We start from the raw sequence: 21,668 nt of genomic DNA, 5'->3' as shown, positions 1-21,668 counted from the left end.
TTAGTATCAGCCATAGCTAAACGATCGCTTAGCTCCATCGTATAGAACTTCATTGCGTCGCTTAGCATTTCGTAGGTAAGCGATCGTTTAGTTCCATTGCATAGAAACTTCAATGCATCGCTTAGCACTTCGTCTACACGATCACTTAGCTTCGCATCTAAATGATCGCTCAGCGCTATCACATAGCACTTCATCGCATCGCTTAGCGCGTATCGTAGCTAAATGATTACATAGTACCATCATATAGTAAATTCAACGTATCGTTTAGTTTCCACACCAAAGTTAAACGATCGCTTAGTGTTATCGTATAACAATTTGAACACATCATTTAGCTCCCATAGGTACATGATCGTCTAATGTTCAACATCACAACGACCAGTGCTCATTGCTATATGATCGTCTAGCTTTTCTTCACATCGGGTAGTACCTGGAGCTAGACGATCGCTTAGCAACTGGAACATCAACAACGATTTTGAGCAGAAGCTGAAAAACTGGAATAACAGCTCAGCCTCCTTCACTTGTTTCTTCAATTACTTCTTAATTTCGACTCTAATGACTCCAAATAAATTACAGACTCTTGCTAACACATAAAAGCTCATCAAACAAGAGTCAATTACAAATTTAAATGAGAAATTAAAGAGAATTAAACAACTAAACCTTAGAAAACCATATCAGTGCAACAATTTCATATTTCTCATATAAAACACCCACCAAACCAAAATTAAACCGAATTGAATGCTTATTTAATGCTCTGATACCAATTGTAGGATTGTATCGACAATAGTGGAAGCACAAGGATCATCTAAGCATTCAAATTCACTAATTTTGGCAAAATATAAAGCATGCTTTTGCAGAAACAAGTGAGTTTCAAGACATACCTCTTGTAGAACTTCTTCAAAGCTCCTTCACCAGCTGCAATCTTCCCCAAATCTTGTTGTAGACCATCAAGATCTTCCCCACTATTCTCTTGGTGATCTAGATTGAGTTGTGGGACTCAAAACAAGCTTGAATCAAGGGTAGAAGGAGATATGCTCACTGCAGAAAACTAGCTGAAGAACTCTTTCTTCAAATCAAATTTTCTTTCAAAATCTCTATAGATTATATTCCCAATTTTCACTTCAATCTCTTCACTATATTACAGATCAACATGCAAAGGAGAGAGTTGCATGAGTTGCAGCTCATACTTGGAGAAGAGAAGGCAAAGTAAATGCTTCATGTGTGAGCAACTACAAAGATGGATTATGGAAAATCTCTTTTTTCCATTTTAGTGTTGTTGTTTTCTAATTTTCCAATTTTATCTGAAAATCAAAATTTGATTTTATAAAATCTATTTTGATTTTATAAAATCTATTTTGATTTTAAAAAAGAAAAATGAATTAATTTAATAAATTAATTATTAAATAAAACTTAATTAATTTAATATCAAATATTAAATTAATTTTAACACATATCAATCTTTATATATTTAAATCATATTTAAATATATAAATTGTCCTATTCCATGTAATTATATCTCATATAACTACTAATTCCCTTAATTCTAATTTGAACATTTCAAATTAACTTATCACGCTATTCTAGAGCTAGTCTGTTACGAGCTAGTAGGGGGACCTCGTGGATCTATAGATCATGGGCTCCAACAATCCGAGATTAATTGGCTAAACTCATTAGACCAAATCAATCTCCATTCATTAACTACTGGGTCACTCTACTAAAGCCCATAGTTGCACTCCCCTCACTGTAGATATATTATGTCCACATGATTTAACCATAATCAGCAAGTTGACCCTTCACAGGTTGTTCGTAATAACGGCTGGGTCAAATATCTGTTTTACCCCCGAGATTACGTCTTATTCCTCAAGTTTGTACTGATCCTCTAATGAACAACTGGTTTGTGATCCAACACTAAACATAACTCTCTCAGCCTAATGAGAGTGTGGGGCCCCTTGTTCAAGACTTGGATTCAGTACTTGAGAGAACAACCTTTCTTCTATCCCTAAATTGAGTAGGCGTAAACTCCATCTTGTACCTTATGTCCCCAACTATCCATCCAGTTTTACCCATGAAATGGGAGTCTTATTGAGCCGGCGCTGTTGAACCAACCCTCAACTATGCAAATCTAAGGGCAATTCCGAATAAACAGGAGTTCATAGTTAGCTCAGGAATAAGATCGAGTTACCTAGGTCATCTAGGTGAAATAGTCAGTCTTAAATAGTAAACAACGTTATAAAGTAAGAGTGACTTATTTCTTGGTCCTGATCTTATGCAATTTCATTGCATAGAATGCCCCCACTTCTAATGTCATAACATGTACGAATTAGGATCATATCGTATGTAGTACTTTACAACTCTTTGTAACAACTACAGAGTAGGCCACATCCAATGGTGTTACCAGAATAATGTACCCAACCTCATTCATGTACCATAGATAATTTTGACTATTTACTCGAACCCGATCCACTCTTATGTCTCCACATAAAGTTCAAGTACTCATACAATAGTCATGGGTCTTAGTTTATTGGATTTATACTTTCATACAATTTATGAGATCAATAACAAGTATATTGATAATGGAAAATGTTTATAATTTTACGAACTGCGAGTTTTTAGGACATAAAACCCAATAGTTTTTTGCATGCTGCCTATCGCATACAAACCGAGAGCATACACGAAAACTCAACGTTACTAAACGATCATATACACGTGCGGTTTACTAAACGATCGCATAGAATTTGATAAACGATCGTCTAGCTCTTTCTAAACGATCGCACGTCTGAGTGTCTTACTAAACGATCGTCTATACGATCGCACCTTTTTTTACTAAACAATCGTGTAACTCTACCTAAATGATCAATCATCATCTATATGATAGACACCCGATTTCTCCCACTTGCTTGGTCGTGGTATACAATTATCTCTTCCTCCTCCCCTCTACCAAATCGAACGGAGCCCTCACCTTTTGGATTCTCACACCAAGAATACCGAAGGTTCCAAGTGGTGATGAATTCCTTGCTGTTGGGTACGTGAGGAGTCCATTCGTGGGTAGACGATTTAGTGGACGATAGCTTGGACGTTCTCAGTGAGTGTGAGAGGAGCAGCCCTTGGACGAGAACGAGTTTTCTGTGAAGAAGAGTTCTTCAAATGGTATGTTTCTTGTTTTCTTGTTGTTGTTAAAGTTCAAAGCATGCCTATAATTTATTGTTAAATGCATATCTATTCTGTTTGATTGTGAATGAGGTAATTCTGTCACAATGAGTTTGGGATGATCTTGCTTCCGCTCAGAGATACTCTTTGATAAGAGTTCCTTCAATTAGTTTCAGAGCCAGGTTATGATATTCCAAATTCATTGATGCAAAGAATAACATTTACTTTCTCGGTGGGTAAAGCATGTCTACATTCTGTTTAAGCGTTAACGTTTGTTTGTGGATGTGGATTAATGGAGTTTCTGGGATGAAGTCTCTGGTTGTTTAAATTCTTTTACATTTCAAGTTAATTGTAAGGGCTCCTATGTTTTTGGGCATATTAACTTGTTTTCGAGTATGTAATTTCAAAGTGTTTGAGTCGTTCAGTCATTCGTGCTGAGGATTCAAGGCAAGGAGTTGCTATTCTTCGAGGATGAAGACGACCAAGTGTTGGTCGGTTGTGTAAACGATGGGGTAAGTGATCGTAGAGTATTGAATACTCGGAAGTAAAATGACGCGCACGCACTAGACGATCATGTAGCTCAGCAAGCTTCATCGCTTAGTTCCTGACTACACGATCACGGAGTAAAAGTTTACTTATTGCATGTTAAGTGATCATCTAGACGATCGTGCTTCACAACTACGTTATCGTCTAAATGATCGTTTAGACTCGCGTGTTTTGTCTTGTGCTCTAAATGATCGGGTACCTCATGCTTCATCGCATAGTTATTGGTACTTGATTATAGTTAAACGGTCATATACCCGGCCACGTTTACTAAACGATGGGAGCTTCGTTCGAGTGGTTCAAGACCCAGTTCGCCTGTGAACCGGTCTGTTTGATGGAAAATGTAATAGATAGATTTTTTCCTTCCGATTTTGAGGCAGTTCATCCCGATCCATTAATCTTGTTGAATATACATAGGATGTATATTTATTTATATGTCATATGGTATGCCATATAGAAGAAATCCCACCTTAGGTCATGCATTGGTCATGCATCATCTCTTTATTATAAGTGTTATGATTTAGAGAAGCATGATTTAAATTACATAAGAGCACGTTCATGCATCATATAATATAAGAGTTATATTTATGCATTCATAAAGCATAGACATGCATCATCTTTATATTATAAGTGTTATAGTATAAGGGTGTATGGAAGTATGTTTGCTTGGTTCATTACTTGTATATAAAAGTTATGTATAGTAAGAAATGGACATTGCATGAAGCATGACACATAGGTTAAATTTATAAGTGTTATAAATACCTAGTTGTGTGGCAATGTGTATGGTTTTAGTTGTTTCTTTTATAAGGGTTATAAGGAAATTAGAACTAAAATCTATAAGATAGACATGCATTTGAACTTAGGTTTGAATCATGGTTTTAAAAGTGTTTTAAAACTTGGTGGAGATAAACCTAAGATCACGGTTCTAATAAGATTAGCAACCTTAGGCTTAATATTTTAATCATTTTAATTGGATTAAATTGACTAATAAAAGGTTAAAGTGTAGCAAATCTATCTATAAGGGACCTTTTGTCTAAGGTGGGTTCTGTCTAGGCTAGGGTATTTAAGGTGACGGAAACGGAACACCTCTACCTGGGAACTTGCCTGAAAAGGTGAATTAGATAGATTTGATACATGCATGCAAATTTGAGGACAGTCCGTTAAAGAGTTTAATGTGACTACTTGAACTTGTTTAATTTCAAAGACGAGTTATTTTTGGGCAAATTAAACTGACTTAGATTAAAATCAGTAGTCGGATGGTGTAAGTTAATGAACCCCTAGGTAGAACATTCAGTGGGAGGTACTTGGGGTATCTGATACTTCATTTAAACCTCTTGCATTTCTCCCTTTATTGTCCATACCGTGAGATCTATCCTCGACCACATGGCACCCTGGGAGTGTCCTTCTAAAGGATGGTGTTTGGGTAGGTCAATATCAAGGTGGTGTTGGATCGACACCAGCACGCAGCGAAAGGGAACAGGATCCATAAGCACTCTAATTGATTAATTTTGGCATAAAAGAAACATGGTAAAACAGAGTATAATGGGTTTCAAGAACATACCTTGGCTGAACCGTTGAAATCTCTATTTTCAGCTGCAAAATCCTCTAAATCCTTGTGTAGACCACCACAAGATCTTCCCTACTATCCTCTTGGTGCTCTAGATTGAGTTGTGTAACTCAAAATAAGTTAGAATCAAAGGGAATATGGAGAAAGCTCACTGAACCAATCCATTGAAGAACACCTTCTTCATCTGAATTTTCAACAAAAGTTCAATCGGTTCATCAATCTTTTCTTCACTCTAATCTCTTCAATATATTGCAGACTATCATGCAAAAAGATGTGCTACATGGGATGCAGCTCATGCTTGGAGTAAATCAAGGAAGAGGTGATGGGTTCCTAGTGAGCAAGTTGAAGATGAACTTGAAAAACCCATTTTTCAAGTTTGTGTAATTTTCAATTTCCAAAACCTAAAATTGATTTTAAAATCATATTTTATTTCTAAAATCAAAATTTATTAATTTTACAAATTAATTTCATAAATTATTTTTCTAATAAAATTAATAAATAATTATTTAAACAATTTAAATAATTCTAATTAATTTAATATCCAATATTAAATTAATTTTTACACAAATTCATCTTTATATATTTAAATCATATTTAAATATATTTTCTCCAATTCTATTTGGTTCTAATTTGAACGTTTCAAATTAACTTATCATGCTACTCTAGAGCTAATCCATTTTCGAGCTAGTAGGGGGACCTCATGGACCTACAGATCATGGGCTCCAACGATCCGAGATTAATCAGCTAAACTCATTAGACCGATCTAACCCCCATTCGTTAACTAATGGGTCACTCCATTAAAGCCCATATTTGAACTCCTTTCACTTTAGATATATTATGTCCCCTCAATATAACCATGATTAGTAAGTTAACCCTTCACAGGTTGTTCATAATAACGCCTTGGTCAAATCTCTATTTTGCCCCCGAAATTACCTCTTATTCCTTAAGTCCCTATTGATCCCCTAATGAACAATTGTTTTGTGATCCAATCACAAAACCGAGTCCCTTTCATGCCAAATGAGAGGGCGGGATCCCTTGTTCAAGCCCCAGGATCAGCACTTAAGGGAACAACCTCTTTATTATCCTTAAAGCGGGTAGGAGTGAATTCCCTCTTGCACCCTATGTCCCCAGTTATCCTTCCGGTCTTACCCTGAAATCGGAGTCTTATTGAGCAGGCGCTGTTGAGCCAACCCTCAACTATGCAAATCTAAGGGAAATCCCGAATAAACAGAAGTTCATAGTTAGCTTAGGATTAAGATCCAGTTACCTAGGTCATCTAGGTGAAATAGTCAGTCTTAAATAGTAAAAAATGTTATAAAGTATGAGTAACTCATTTCGTGGTTCGATCTTGTACAAACTTTTTTGCACAAGGACACCTCCACTCCTCATGTCCAACATGAACGAATTAGGATCACTTCATTTGTAGCACTTTACAACTCCTTGTAACAACTACAGAGCAGGCTGCATCCAATAGTATTACCAGAATAAGGTACCCAACCTTATCCATATACTATAGATCATTTTGACTATTTACTCGAACCTGATCCACCTTTATGTCTCCACATAAAGTTCAAGTACTCATCCAATAGTCAAAGGACTTTTAAGTTTATTGGATTTCTATTCAAGCAATAGATTTATTCAATAACATCTTTATTGAATTTTTAGAAAAAGTTCCATTGTTTACATACCACAAGTTTTAGGACATAAAACCCAATGGGTGGATGGAAAGAATGTTCATAGTTTGTGATAGTGGGACGTGCGACAGCATATCCCACGGTGTCTCTCATTAGGTTGGATAAAGTTTATGTGCATCGCCTCGAGGCACCCTAGGAGTGTCCCCCTATAGGATGGTAGTTTTGCATGTTTCTTTATTTGATCTTCTGTATAGGATAAGGTTTTTTAGTCTATTGTCCTAATATGCTTTTTCCATACGGTGGGCGCATTAGGGTGGGACTCTGAGGTCGAAAACGAGGGGTTACAATTACGTGGAATTGTTAAGGGTTAATAGTTCTGAATTGAATGAATGGTGACTGTTAGGTACCGTTCTAAGAGTTGGTTCTGCCTAATGGTTAAGAGTGTCTCATCTTAGTGAAGGGGCATCAGATCACCCTACCGATGACGTTTGTCCTGCCTCGCTGAGGCATCATTGAGAAATAGAAGTTTTTTCACTTAGATTAGTCAAAACTAAAAGTGGTGTTAAAATGTGGTTAAAACATAGACTTATTAAGTTTGTTCGTTTTTTAGCAACATTTTAAATGGCTATAACCACAATAGCTCTACTAAGTGCCGAAAAATTGACTGGCGAGAATTACGCTAGTTGGAAACACATGATCACAGCAATACTAATTATCGATGATCTCAAATTCTTCCTTAAGGAGGAGTGTCCTCTTATTCCACCTCTTAATGCCACTCAAAATGTTCGGGAGGCTTATGAGCGTTGGACACGGACAAATGAGAAGGCCTGAGCCTATATCTTGGCCAGTCTTAACGACGTTTTGGCGAAGAAGAATGAGTCCATGATCTCAGCATGTGAGATCATGGATACGGGCGAATGAGAAGGCTCGAGCCTATATCTTGTCCAGTCTTAACGATGTTTTGGCGAAGAAGAATGAGTCCATGATCTTAGCGTGTGAGATCATGAAGTCCCTATGGGGGGTGTTCGGAAAACCGTCTGGACAGCTCAAGCATGAGGCTCTTAAATGCATCTTCAACTCCAAAATGGAGTAAGACACCTCTGTTCATGAACACGTGCTTAACATGATGGTATACTTCAATTTGGTGGAGATGAATGGGTCTCAGATCGATGAGGGTAGCCAGGTTAGCATTATCCTGCATTCGTTACTGGATAGCTTCCCATTCTTTGTCAGCAATGCGATTCTGAACAAAGTGGACTATACCCTTACAACTCTCCTCAACGAGTTGCAGGCATTCCAATCCTTATTGAAAAGTAAGAAGAAGAGGGGAGGTGAGGAAAATGTTGCCTCGTCTTCAAAGAAGTTCCATTGAGGTTCGACCTTAGGGACTAAGTCTGTACCTTCTACTTCTAACACTGGACAATGGAAGAAGAAGAAGGGTGGTAAAAGGAAGGGGAAGACACTTGCTAACCAACTGCCTGTTGCCTAGTGGGGAAGGCGACCAGCGCCGGAAGACAAAGGAAAGTGTTTCCATTGTAACCAGGATGGGCACTGAAAGAGGAATTGTCCTCACTGGTGTTAGAAACTTGTTTAGTGGAGAATGACGATTTTGTCTGGATTATTGATTGGGGCGCCACTAATCATGTTTGTTCTTCTTTTCAGGGGATTAGATCTTGGCGGCAGCTGGAGGCTAGTAAGATGATGATGTGAGTAGGCAGTAGGCACATCGTCTCAGCTGCGGTAGTGGGAAGAGTCTAGTTGACTTTATAGAAGAAATTTCTTGTTTTACATGATGTATTTGTAGTTCCTAAGTTGAGAAGGAACTTAATTTCTGTAAAGTGCTTGCTGCAGTGTAAATATACTCTTCAATTTAATGTGAATAAAGTGTTTATTCGTAAAGATGGAATTGAGATCTGTACAGCAAAACTGGAAAATAACCATTAATTGCTAAGGCCATTAGCAACGAGTTCCCTCCATAACATAGAGATGTTTAAAACTGTTGTAATTCAAAATAAACGTCAACGAGTTTCTCCAAAAGAAAATGCCCAACTTTGGAACCTTCAATTAGGGCACATCAATCTCAATAGAATTGAGAGGTTGATGAAGAATGGCCTTCTAAGTGAGTTAGAGGAAAAATCTTTATCGGTGTGCGAATCTTGCCTTGAGGGTAAGATGACTAAAAGACCTTTTACTGGATAAGGTTATCCAGCCAAAGAGCCTCTAGAGTTAGTTCTAACCTCTGTGTTCCGATGAATGTGCAAGCCAAGGGAGGCTATGAGTATTTCATCAGTTTTATTGATGATTACTCTAGGTATGGGTATGTTTATTTGATGCAACGGAAGTCTGAATCGTTTGAAAAGTTCAAAGAGTTCAAGGCTGAAGTTGAAAATGCATTAGATAGACGGATTAAGACACTTCGATCAGACGAGGTGAAGAGTTTTTAGATTAGGGGTTCTAGGACTATTTGATAGAACATGGAATCTTTCCCAACTCTCAACTCTGGGTACACCTCAGCAAAATGGTGTAGCGGAGAGGAGAAACAAACTTTGTTGGACATGGTTCGGTCGATGATGAGTTACATTTCCTTACCGGACTCGTTTTGGGATTTTGCAATGGAGACTACAGTGTATATACTCAACTGTGTTCCTTCCAAGAGTGTTGCAAGAACACCTCTGGAGTTGTGGAACGGGCGTAAAGCTAGTTTACGTCACTTCTGCATATGGGGTTGCCTAACACATGTGCTTGAGGCTAATACACAGAAATTGGAACCATGGTGAGGTTGTGCCTCTTTGTATGCTACCCCAAAGGTACACGAGGGGGTTACTTTTATGAGCCGACAAAAAACAAAGTGTTTGTGTCTACGAACACTACCTTCCTGGAGGAGGATTATATTAGGGAGCACAGTCCATGTAGTAAGATCGTGTTATGTGAGCTTTCCAGCAAAACTACTGAAACTTCAAAAAGAGTTGTTGAAGGGTCTGCTTCATCAACAAGAGTTGTTGATGATAGTTCATCTAGTAGGTCGGTTCCACCTCAAGAGTTGAGGGAACCTCAAAGAGTAGAAGGGTTGCAAACCCACCTTTTCGCTATATGGGTTTCACGGAAATCCTTGTTATGGTAGCCAATGACGACATTGAGGATCTGTTATCTTATCAGAAGGTAATGGAGGATGTTGATTGGGATGAATGGGTCAAAGCCATGGATCTCAAGATGGAGTCGATGTACTTCAACTCAGTATGAGATCTTATAGATCAGCCTGATGAGGTAAGACGTATAGGTGTAAATGGATCTATAAGAGGAAACAGGGTGCCAATGAGAAGGTGCAAACCTTCAAGGCTCAACTTGTGGCAAAGGGTTATACGCAGGTGGATGGAGTCGACTATGAGGAGACTTTCTCGCCTGTTGCCAAGTAGAAGTCGATCTGCATCCTCCTGTCCAGTGTCACTTATTATGATTATAAGATTCGAAAAATGGACGTCAAGACTGCCTTTTTGAATGACAATATTGAGGAGACCATTTATATGGTGCAACCTGAGGGATTCATTTCCCAAGGTCAAGAGAAAAAAGTTTTCAAACTGAATCGATCCATTTATGGGCTGAAACAGGCGTCTCGATCTTGGAATATTCGGTTTGATACTGTGATCAAATCATACGGCTTTGACCAAAACGTTGATGAGTCTTGTGTCTATAGGTAAATCATCAACAGTTTAGTAGTTTTCCTAGTGTTATATATAGATGATATCCTACTCATTGGGAATGATGTAGGACTACTGACTGTAGTTAAGAATTGGCTAGCGACCCAATTCCAAATGAAAGATTTGGGAGAGGCTCAGTTTATTCTTGGCATACAGATCTTTTGGGATCTAAGAACAAAGTGTTAGCGTTGTCTCAGGCATCGTACATGGACAAGATGTTGCTCAAGTACTCGATGCAGAACTCCAAAAGGGGTCTACTATCGTTCAGGCATGGAGTTACTTTGTCTAATAAAATGTGTCCTAAGATGCCTCAAAAGGTTGAGGAGATGAGACGGGTCCTATATGTATCTGCCATTGGCAGTTTGATATATGCAATGCTCTGTACTAGACTAGTCATCTGTTATGCTATGGGAATAGTCAGTAGGTATCAGTCTAACCCAGGACATAGTCACTGGACCACAGTCAAGAACATCCTCAAGTATCTTTGGAGAACGAGGGACTATGTGCTTGTGTATGGAACTAAGGATTTGTAAACACATGTATAAACAAACTTTTGTGATGTAATAATATGAGATATTTTCTGCACTATTGTATATGAAATATGAGATATTTTAGTTGCATTAACCACAAACCAATAAACTAAGATCCTTGATTATCGTTGTAACTTAAGCTTGTATGTCGAGACATACAAGTGGATCTTGCCTTAAGTGATAACCTAAATGGTCTGTAGTATATGGATAAAGGAGGGAAACCTTATCTTGGTGACACTACGGATACGACCTGCTTTGTAGATGTTACAAGTGTTGTAAAGTGCTACAAATAGTCTGATCCTGATCATTCATGTGGATACATGCAAGTAGGGGTATCTTGTACGAAGGAGTTTGTATAAGATCGGACCACGAAATGTTTAGTCTTGTTATATAACGTCGTTCATTACATAGACTTCTATTTCACTAGGATGACCATAAGTAATATGACCTTAATCCTGAGTGAGTTGGGAACTCCTACCTATGAGGGCGGTTCTTTGATTTTCATGGGTGCGAGTGGCCAGATCACCGACTCAAACCTACCACTTTGGGGACTCGTCTAATTGGGGAGCTAGGAACTCAACTACACAAGACGAAATTCACTTCTTCCCTGAAGTAGGGGTAAGTAGATAGATTGCTCCCTTAAGGGCTGATTCTGGGGCGCAAACAATGTAGCGCCACATACCTTCTTATGGCCCAAGAAGTGTTCACTCATAGTAGGACTGTGATGTATTGTTCATTAGAGGAATCAATGGTACTTAAGGAGTTAGATGTAACTACAGGGGCAAAATGGTAAATTGGCCCAGCTGTACTTACGAGCGATCTGTGAAGGGTCATCGTACTGTTGATTGATTATATTCAATGGACACAGAAATATATCTGTAGTGCGAAGAGTGCAATTATCGGTCTTTAGTGGAATGCTCAGTAGTTAACGGATGGTGGATATGATGATTAAAGAATTTAGTCAATTATTCACCTACCGTTGAAGCTTTAAGCTACAAGTCCATAAGGTCCCCTTGGTAGCTCAATGGATTCAAGTTGAGAATAAGTTTTTAGGTTAGTCTGAAATGTTCAAATTAACAAGAGGAAATTTGATTATATATGATATAATTAAATTGATTCAATTATATGTGATATAATTGATTTGATGTATTAGATACATTAATTGGAGGAATTAATATAAAGATGATTTATATTAAATAAAGGAGAATATAACTATGGTTTAAATATTACATATTTAAAACTATGGTTATAAATATAATATGATAAATTAATTATTATATTTATTTATAATAAAAACAATTATTAGATAATTATTGGCTAGTTATTTGTTTCACCTTTAAGCGTTTGAGTGGGAGGTTACTATCAGTTTTCATAACTGAAGAATAAAATTGAAAATTGTTTCCATTTTTCATAATCGCATACCATTCGATGGAGAGAAAAGAAAAGTTATACGATAGCCCTTTGAGAGAGTGAACGATGAGCGAGTTTATTAAATGAATGCCTCTCGTTTACTAAACGATCGTACCCAGTCTATACGATAGGCTAAGCCTCTCTCCCACTTACTCGTTTTGGGGATGATGCCCTAAACTCTCGTTGGGTTCTGTAGTTTGTAAACACAATTTTGAACAAACACTTGTGATATAATAATATATGATATTTTTTTCATTTTTGTCTATGGAACATTGGATGTTTTATTTGCTTTACCACAAACCAATAAACTAAGATCCCTGGTTGTCGTTTTTTACTTAAGCATGTATGTGAAGACATACAGGCGGATCATATCTTAAGTGATAACCAAAATGGTCTATAGTATATGGATATAGGAGGGAAACCTTATCCTGGTAACGCTACGGATGCGACCCGCTTTGTAGAATAGTTACAAGTGTTGTGACTTGCTATAGATGGTCTGATCTTGATCATTTATGTGGAGACATGCGAGTGGGGGCGTCCTATACAAAGAAGTTTGTATAAGACCAGACACGAAGTGTTATGGTCTTGTTATATAACGCTGTTCATGACAGAGACTTCACTTCACTAAGATGACCATAGGTAACATGACCTCAATCCTAAGTGAGTTAGGAACTCCTGCCTTTAAGGGCGGTCCTTTGATTTGTATGGGTGTGAGTGCCAAATCGCGACTCAAACCTACCACTTTAGGGATTCGTTTGATTTGGGAGTTAGGAACGCAACTACACAAGATGAAATTCACTCCTTCCCCAAAGTAGAGGAAAATAGATAGATTGCTCTCTTAAGGGCTGGTTTCGGGGATTGAACAATGTGGAAACACATCTTTTCATAGCCCGAGAGGTGTCCACACATAGTAGGATTATGTTGTATTGTTCATTAGAGAGATCAGTGGTACTTAAGGAGTTAGATGTAACTATAGGGGCAAAACGGTAAATTGGCCTAGCTATACTTATGAGCATCTGTGAAGGGTTATCGTACTATGGATTGGTTATATCCGATGGACACAAAAATATATATGTGGTGAGAAGAGTGCAATTATCGGTCTTTAGTGGAATTCCTGGCAGTTAACGAATGGTGGATCTTGTGGTTAAAGAGTTTAGTCAGCTATTCACGTACCGTTGGAACTTCGAGCCATAGGTCCATAAGGTCCCCTTGGTAGCTCAATGGATTCAAGTAAAGAATCAGTTTTTGGGTCAGTTTGAAGTGTTCAAATTGACAAGAGGAAGTTCGATTATATATGATATGATTGAACTGGTCAATTATATATGATATGGTTGACTTTATTTATGAGATACATTAATTGGAAGAAAATGATATAAATATAATTTATATCTAGTGGAGGAGAAAAAGACTATGGATCACATGTTGCATTTGATGTGATATTAAACCATAGGTTAATGAATATAATATGATTATATTTTTTATTTAGTTTTAGCAATTATGGGATAATTGTGCCAGCTTTTTCTTCGTAACCGAATGATAGTGGGAGGTTGCATTCAGTTTTCGTAACTGAAGGATAAAATGAAAATTGTTTTCATTGTGCAAAGAATCAGTCATTCGCTCACGTTTTTTGTATACTGCCTATCGCATAGCAAACCCAAAGCATACACGATAACTCAACGTTTCTAAACGATCATATACACTCGCACAGTTTACTAAACGATCGCATAGGATTTGCTAAATGATCGTCTAGCTCTTTCTAAACGATTTCGCGTCCGAGCATCTTACTAAATGATCATCTATACGATCACGCCCTTTTTTACTAAACAATCGTGTACCTCTACCTAAACGATCAAGCATTGTCTATATGAATGACACCCGACTTCTCCCACTTGCTTGGTCGGGGTATACGATTGTCTTTTCCTCTCCCCTCTACCAAATCCAACAGAGCCCACACCTCCTAGATTCTCACACCAAGAATACCGAGGGTTCCAAGTGGTGGTGTCTTTCTTGTTGTCGAGTACGTGAGGAGTCCGTTCGTGGGTAGACGATTTGGTGGACAATAGCTTGGACATTCTCAGTGAGAGCGAGAGGAGCAGTTCTTGGACGAGAACGAGTTTTTTGTGAAGAAGAGTTCTTCAACTGGTATATTTCTTATTCTCTTGTTATTGTAAAGTTTAAAGCATGCCTGTAATTTGTTGTTAAATGCATATCTATTCTGTTTGATTGTGAATGCGGTAATTCTGTCACAATGAGTTTGGAACAATATTGCTTCTGCTCAGAGGTACTCTTTGTATTAATTATATCTTATATAATTAATTTCCTTATTTCCTACAACCTAGAGTCGTTGGTAGCATATTCAGTTCCAGGTTCTTGTTGCCAGTTCGATCTGCCACGATGTTGCATCTTTCTACATTAAGATTGAACCTTTGTTATATATGTTATTCACCACAAACCACTTAATATATACTAGTTTTTTGGTTTCCTTAACCTATATTGACTTTGTTTCTGACAATATTCTCAGGTTTTTCTTAAACCTATGAATTCTACTTTTCACTACACAACCCTCAGGTTTCCCTGAATCCTTGCTCTGATACCAAACTGATAAGCAAATAATTGGCAATGATTAGGAGCTAGAGCATTAAAATATTTGCTTCCAAATATGAAGAGTTGCAACCCTTCAAGAATCAAAGTCACAAAAAGTCATAATGAATATGGAAATTCATATTCATTTATGACTTTTTGTGACTTTGATTCTTGAAGGGTTGCAACTCTTCATATTTGGAAGCAAATATTTTAATGCTCTAGCTCCTAATCATTTCCAATTATTTACTTATCACAAATTATCACACCCTTTCTCAAGCTTATCTATTTCGCCCGGGTGGTGGTGTAAGGATGACAGATACCACCCTTTTTGTGACACCTATTATCCAACTTAACCTGTTTTAGTTATTAAACCCATAACTAAGTTCATGTACAACGGTTATTAGGTCAATCTAATCAGTAAATTAATTAATACAACTTGGAACAATGTTTATACGAGTTCAATCCTAACCAAGACAACTTAATCCTAAGCACATGATTCACTAGCAATATTTTAACGCTAATATGTGGCAGACATTCACCTCGCGTGGCGTCTTAGAACCTATTTATGGAACCCCTCTTGTAGCTACCTGAGGGGGAAGGGGGAACATTTTTTAAAAGATAAGCCGGGAAGCCCGGTGAGTGACATTTTATATACAAGCTTAATAATATAAAATATTTTTAATTAACATATTAACACATGATAAATCTTATATAAAAAAGCATTTCATTCAACTCACTAAACGCATGATAAATCATACATCAAACCTATACTCAAACTTTCCTGGGGTAGACCAACTCAATACTCCCAGGCACTGAAGTGGAACCATTCTTACACCTCCAGTCATTGCCAATGCGAAACTAACTCAACGCATAACACTTGTCGTACGTGCACACACAGATCTCATTTTGGTACTAGATCTAATGGTTTATAAAATCTCTTTTAAAAACCATAAGTTTTAGCAACGCATGAACATTCAAACTAGTGTTTCAAACAACTTAAAGCATGAAAACATAATTTCTAAAGCTTTGCTAAAATACAACTTTCTTTTAAAAACAGTCACTCACTCTTTGGGAGCAGTTCTTCTTCTTTAGGCTCCTCTTCGCTTTCTAAGTTCTTACTCAAATTCTCGAGCCTGTAATGGTTCATAATAAATTTAGAATCTCAAGTTTAGAATTAAATTAACCTTAGAAAACCTTCTTGGCCCTAAATTTGTCTTACCAACCATAACAGCTAAAACTAAGCCTCTGGACTACCAAACACAACTGTGGATGCAGGGTTATCTTCCCACAAGACCATCTGGATGCCTACACCACCCTCCCCCCTTATTTGAATCAATAATGAACAAGTATAGGTACCTATAATAATAAATTGAACACATTAACTTACTACTAATGAAACCAGTGATAATATATCATAAACAAATAACATTTACTTACGCGACATAAGCCACCATTGATAAAGTCTTCACTTTTTTCATGCTACAAAATTCGATCACATCTTCTGGCAGAACATAACACTTTCAGCCAAAACCAAAGAGCTTAATAGGTAGTTGGAAGAAAATACTAGTCCCATCAACCATTACCTTTTCAGCATACCTAAGAATAGACTTCAAGGATATTGATAAATTGGATGGTGCACTAGTAACTTTATTCTCTTTTGGCATTGTCCTTGAAGCTTTTTCCTAACACAATTAAGATAGAACATGAGTAAAATGTTCATTCCCAAATAAGATAGAAGAATATGGGACTTATACAATTCACCTTCAAGATCGGTGGTACACTAATAGTGATCACTTCCTTCTCCTCTCCCGTATTCTCTGAAACTTGCTCCTAAAACCACCAAGTTATAATTTTATAATTAATTAATAGTAAATTTACCTTATAATACAATTCACCTTCAGGATCGGTTGTACACTAATAACTTCCTTCTCCTTTACCATCTTCGTTGAAACTCTCTCCTAAAACAACCAATTAATAATTTCATAAGTACTTAATAGTAACTATACTTCATAAATAATTTGAACGTGCATGCATGGGACTGTTACACAGTTACAGTTTCACCTTCTTCCCTTCCCCATGTGTGGTTGATGTACTACAACTTCCTTCTCCTATGATATAAATATAAAAATTATCATAACTAATAGTTGTAACCTTAATGCATAAATTAAATAAGATAGAGCATGAGACTAACTGTGACCCCAACAATTGAATTTTGCTTCTTTCAGATTTTATTCTTGAAGCAACTACCATGCTCAGATCTTGACATGTTTTGAATTTGATCTTCCAATTCCTTAATGCGCTTACGAAGTGTTTCATTTTCATCAACAATTTTTTTGTTTGTATCCTCTCTTTTCGTTGTATGAAAGTAAACGGTATGTGTAATGAAACCACCCACCCCACGTATGCGTCCACCATATTCTAGAGTACCCAAGGCATGAATCAAAACATTATTAGGTGAATCATTTTTTTTTTTTGAAAAGTGGATCTCCATTCTTTATGATCTCATCCTAAATGGAAATGATATATATTCAATGATACATATAAAATATATAATGATTTCACGAAAATGTAACATTCATAATCTTACTATTCAGTTGGCGTCTTGTTGGACATCCCCATTGTCATATTCTCCTTTTTTGTTTGTCTGAGTTTTTTCCCACATATTAGCTCGTCCAAAATCACATTTGCTGGACGAAGATAATTTTTTCTGCATGATAAACATATTGTTAAATATAAGAATATTTGTAAAATAGTTAAATTTAAGAATATTCTTACCATTTCCTTGGAAAGATTCACATAACCTCTTTTGGACATTCGATGATTATACTTGTTCATCTTTCTTCGTGCTTGTTGTTGATTTCTCACTTTCTATATAAATTTAATAGTTCAAAATAAAAATGACAAGAAAGTGGCAAATATTGATATTCTTAGTGAAAAGTTTAATACCTTGAACTCCAGAGATAATCTCGATTCGATAAACTCTTGCCAATGATGTGTTTCAATTATGTGGGAGTACATCGAAGGTGGGTGTAACAAAAGGTGGGGTTCATCCTTAAAAGGGATAATATATTGTGTCGTTAACCAAGACTTGAATTGATGAAATGCAACACCTACATTTTTTAGAATAGCCTTCTTACTTCTACCATCAATTATGAAAGCACCCTAAACATTTAAAAAACTTGATTATTACTTTCAAGTAAAATATTAATATAATACATCAACAAAGGAAAATATACATACCTCAACAATATTAAATAGTTTTTCCTTTAAGTCAATCGGTACACACTTCCAAGATGTATATGTAATCGGGATATGATGATGCATAGTAGATCCAATGCAAGATTTTAACTTATATCTATTGTCTCCAATTGGTACTCCATCATCATTATATTCAACCAACTTTTTCTCCCCTACACTCCTAATTTTTTTTACCTCATGCATAACAGTCGGCCCTCGCGTTCGCCTTTTCTTTTTGTTTGGTATTTCATCTTGCTTCAATTCCATAATTTCATTGATATTATCCAAACTTTCTTTGACATCATCCAAACCAAGGTCCAAGTCCTAATCACTTGCTAGCTCCATGGTGTAAGAATTATCCTGAAAAATAGAATAAAGTCTAGTTAGGTGTCAAATACAAAAAATTATAAAAAGTAGTAAATGAAAACCCACCCATACATTTATTCTTTAGGAATCCATGTGCTCTCACAATTAACTCGTACATATGTTGAAATGTTCTAATCCAAATCAATTCTAGATTCAATATCTAACATAGCTTTAGGCATTCCTTGACAATGTAGAGCAGTATCTCCAAGTTCATCGTCATTGTATTGATCCTCAAAATCTCTTTATGGTGGAATAAGGACAATAGACCCTCGATCATCACTTGGATCCTCAACATAAAACACTTGTCTTGCTTAGGATGCCACGCCTATTCTATTTAAGTCAACTAACACAAAACCAAGCTCATCAGTTTTGATATCACCATTGTTTTCAACCCAATCACATCTAAAAATGGCAACCTTAAATATATTATAATTTAGTTCCTAAATCTCTTGTATCACCCCATAAAAGTACATATCTCCAATAATAGGATTTTTATTTTTTGAGCTAGATACTTGCATTGTTTTTGCAATTAAACTAACCCCACTATCTTTTACAATTTTATTTTTGTATACGACTTTGTGTGATAGTGGCATGCATTAATAACATAGCTATTGTATGTAGTCACAATTGGATGGAGACCATGGGCAATCCACCTCAAGTTATTTGATACCTCTACATCTCCCATTTTAAGTTCATTTCCAACATGAGAGCCAGAAGGTTACATAGTTAAAATATAAGTGACCAAAGATTATGTTAAATAGTATATTTAATGTTTTACCTTTTCTCGTAACAAAGATATGAAATTTCAGTTATGTTCATCTTGAATCTGTTTCTGGTTTTTTGATCTACTTGATAGTTGTAATTCCAATATGATCATATGTTTCCTTATGAAGAAATAGAAAAATGTTCAAATATAATTATTTTCAAATTCATGTATTTAATGAAATAAATGGATCAAGTCACAATAACTTACTCTATATATGGTTGTATAACAATTGTATTCTCCAAGACATATCGATGAGCTTAGTATAAGAGATCTCGTTCAGGAATGTAAGGAACTCCACTTGACAATGGTCTACCAATTTCTGAATTGCCTGAATTGTCTCTTAACTTTTGACATCCAAGTCCAATAGGATCAACTCCACATAAAGAATCCGAACAAAACTCAACAGCTTGTATTCCCTTACTGAACGGAAGGAACGGTTCCCCTACTCGCTTGCTAATGGACTATAGCCAGAACGAAGGCACGGATTATATGCATTTAGGGATTTGTTCATGATCCATGATTACAAAGTGGATCAAGCCTCTGAAACCGGACTCTTTCTTCCCTCTCGATTCCATCCATATCCCGCCTTCAATCAGAATGATCTGGAATTCCTTTCCAATTCGACAGCATGTCCTAGGCATAGCTCCTCCGTACTGACCTTATCTCCGACAAGCAGAGTGGTTTATTGGCCTGCCTACCGTTAAAAGGAATTGATGTAATAGGTCCTTATTCATTATAATGCTCTCCGGCTTGGATCTGTATTTGTCCCCATCCTCAGGAGGTCTATCCCGTGGTGGTCTGTCCAGTCCAGAGTAGTGATCTCCGTGGGCGAGGCGTGACGCATTTCCAGTTGCGTTGTAGGTTTTCTTCTAATATATAACTTTCAATAATACAACCTTCTGGACGATGCCTATTCCTCACAGAGTTTTTAATCACTTTCATGAACCTTTCAAAGGTATACATCCATCGCAAATATATAGGCCCACAAAGTTGGACTTCTCTAACAATGTGTACTGTGAGATGCACCATTATTGTGAAGACTAAGGGAGGAAAATACTTCTCTAATAAACATAATGTAATCATAATGTCTTCTTGCAACTTCTCTAATTGTATAACATCTAGGGCTTTGTTACATATAAAAATGAAAAAAATATATAGACGAGTTATAGCATATCGAACATATTTTGGTAGCACAGATCTGATGGCAATGGGGAGCAATTGTTGTAAGAGCACATGACAATCATGAGGTTTTGGACCATTGAGTTTTAAATCTTCCATTGACACAAGATTTCAATCATTGGAAGAGTAACCCCCAGGAACCTTTATTTCTGATGTCTTCAAAACACAACATTTTTCTTCTCTAGCAAGAGTATAACAAGCAAGGGGAAGGAAGATTTTTTATCCCCATTAATAGGTGTAAGCTCTGGTGGAATTTTTAAATCAGCTAAAATCTGTCTTTTGTTTTTCCTGGAATATCAAGAAGTGTACCTATGATATGTTGGGAATGCGACCAAAGTCCCACATTGGTTAGATAAGGGGAGGATCATGAGTATATAAGGGAGGAGAATTATCTCCATTGGGATGGGGCCTTTTCGGGTGAAACAAAAAGCAAAGCCAGGAAGGTTTATGCCCAAAGTGGACAATATCATACTATTGTGGAGATAGTTTGAGGGTCGTTGTCCCTATCATGATTGATATGCATCACATTTAAGCAATGTCTAACATGGAGATGTTTCCAATAAGGGAGTTCGAGAAAACCAGACATCCTATTCCAACAACCTTTGGTACTTTCTTTTGTGATTTTTCTTTTGTTCTTTTTTACCTTTGGTACTTTCTTTTGTGATTTTTCTTTTGTTCTTTTTTTTTTCCTCTTTGAAAATCAAGATCTTTAGTTTTTTCAAATACAACCTCTACAGACAAAGGTTCTGGAATACTTCCAAGTTCTCTCTAACCTTCAAATGATTTCTTTTGACCTCGAAAAGAATGATTTTGTGCTAGAAATTTTCGATGGCCAATGTATGTCATTTTTTCCCCATGTTTCAATCTTAATGAAGTTGCGTTATCTCCACAAATTGGACATGCCTTATAATCTTTGACACTACATCCACTAAGGTTTCCATATGCTGAAAAATCATTGATCGTCCACAATAGAACTATTCTTAAGTTGAATAGTTCCTCTTGATAAGCATCATA

General features: G+C 36.7%; 1 pseudogene; it reads right to left on the bottom strand.

Annotated features, from left to right (window-relative positions):
- Nucleotides 1-15,076: 15,076 nt before the first annotated feature.
- LOC150037306 (uncharacterized) lies at nucleotides 15,077-18,688 on the bottom strand (annotated as a pseudogene).
- Nucleotides 18,689-21,668: the final 2,980 nt, after the last annotated feature.

This window comes from Benincasa hispida, chromosome 3, assembly GCF_027475165.1.
Source record: "Benincasa hispida cultivar pf3 chromosome 3, pf3_genome.v1.1, whole genome shotgun sequence".
Classification (NCBI taxonomy): Eukaryota; Viridiplantae; Streptophyta; class Magnoliopsida; order Cucurbitales; family Cucurbitaceae; genus Benincasa; species Benincasa hispida.
This window is presented reverse-complemented; position numbering and strand designations above follow the sequence as displayed.